This window comes from Phalaenopsis equestris, unplaced genomic scaffold (genome assembly GCF_001263595.1).
Source record: "Phalaenopsis equestris unplaced genomic scaffold, ASM126359v1 Scaffold000107, whole genome shotgun sequence".
Taxonomy (NCBI): Eukaryota; Viridiplantae; Streptophyta; class Magnoliopsida; order Asparagales; family Orchidaceae; genus Phalaenopsis; species Phalaenopsis equestris.
In genome coordinates this window covers 3,448,617-3,450,843 of record NW_018164549.1, presented here as the reverse complement: position 1 = coordinate 3,450,843, position 2,227 = coordinate 3,448,617, and positions in this window count along the sequence as shown.

Sequence of the window (2,227 nt, the reverse complement as noted above, 5' to 3'; positions counted from 1 at the left end):
TATATATAAGTAATCTTTCAATTTGGTGTTTAAAGATGCAAATTGTTGATTATAAATTTATAATCCATAATGCAATACTACTTATCCAATACATATAAGGTATCATTAATAGCTCATATTAAATATTAAATTATTTTATGCTTTCTACATTTCAAATGTTCAGTCATCTTCTTCTTTTGCACTTAAAGAGCCATTCCTTCAGAAAATTTTGCATCCATATGTTTGGAACGTATTAAAAGAGCTTTGAGTCATTTTTAGCCTTAATTTTTGGGATATTTTAGCTAATTTATAAACACACATTCTGCATATGTAAAGTCTTAAATTCAAGGCCTTTTAGTTGATCGTTTGAACTCCACACTAACAAGCTAAAAACTGAGATTTGAAGTCATAAAAAATCAGTGTGAAGCATTGATATTTGGATTACAGTTTACTTATGAGATTTTAAGTCTCAATTGGTGGTCAATCAACTTAACAAGTCCAATATGCCTAACCATTCTTATATTCAGCATCCCAGCAATATGAATTTTTTTTGTATGTGGACTCCGGACAGCTCAAAATGTGGACTCCAGTGATATACCGTCGTGTGTGTCATATCGGGCCCACCTAAAAAAATATTAAAGTGAAACTGCGGAGGTTATCGGAGTGGGACCGCAGATGTTATTGGAATAGAACTGCGAATGTTATTTGGAGAGTCATTGGGAGGTTAATAGGGGTTTATTGAGGGCATTAACTCTAATAATGTCTCAACAACCCCTCAATAACCCCCTAATAACTCCCCAGTAACATCTGTAGTTCCGCTCTAATAACCCCCTACAATAACCCCCAATAACCTCCTATAACTTCCGCGATTTTACTTCAATAATCCCTAAATAACCTCCGTAATGTAACACACGTGGCAACATATTATTGAAAATCCGCACACAGAACACTGTCCTGACTCTGGATGTAAAATTCTCTCCGACAATATAGGCCACCCACGACAAGTCTATTTAATATTATCAGGAAATCAACCGACTAGCAATATAGATTCAATTATTAGATTAGATACAGATTGTATAATCACTCCCTATTTAATAATTGTTAATCGTTCAGAAAAAAACTAGTAAAAACTATGGGATCAAACATATAAGGAGATTAGAGAAATAAATTTTAGATATTTTGAGTCTTTTTAAAAATAAGCATCACCATCCCTACTGGGACTGACCATCAGCCGGCCATCACCACCCATTTTCTTTTGATATTTGGCTACCATTGCCTTCGCCACCATTTACAAATTCAATGAAGATCATCATTATCATATAAATCAATTTATTAGCCACATTCTATTAAATCCAGTGATGAGCTTCTACTCATAAACAACAGTCACACCACTCATAAAAAGTCTCACCATAATGATCAAAATTAAAGTCAGATTAGAAAAAAAGTAGCTAAAATTAATATTTAATCAAATTTATCACATAATATGTGATTATAACTTCAAATTTTAGCCTTCCATATAGACCAAAACTATTCATATATTGAAACATAAACTAAATTCTTACCACATTATTTGCACCACACTTGTTCTGCATCATTTTGTTTTGTAGTCTAAGTATTTTAGTACAAATTAACTACAGTAACTCTAGTAAAAGGCCGTTTGATTTGCTGGTGTTAGCTATGCCTCATATGCCAGAAAAGGGACAGATGTTGGAGTGGAGCGGAAGCATCTGGTCCAATCGGGAGAGTTTTCGTTAGGTGAGTTGGGAGTGCGAGAGTTTATATATATATATATGATGTATTGTAACCCTAAAAGGATCTTATAATCTTTTTCTGAAATTGAAAGGAAAAGCCGCCCCTCTGCTCCTGATAACGTAGGCATGTTTGCTAAACCTCGTTAATTCTCTGTGTTCCTTTCTGGATTTGTGTCGATTCTTGTTTTTTTTTGCCCTAAAATTCTCAACAGCCAGAAACAAATGTAATGTAAAAGAAAAACAACGTACTTAAAATGCATTGTATTTGAAATACTTCAATGTTCTTTGATAATGTAGTAAACTAAATGTAGGCATTTACATTTTCGTACATGTTCAAAAAAAATTAAAATCAACGTAAAACATGTTCGATGATAGCAACGGTGATGACCAGAAGCCACGAAGCCTGCATCGGCGGCGGCGGCGGCGGCGGCGGCGGGCAATCAATAACAATAGATTGCAATTTGAAGTGTATTTGACAATTGTTCAAATATAACAAA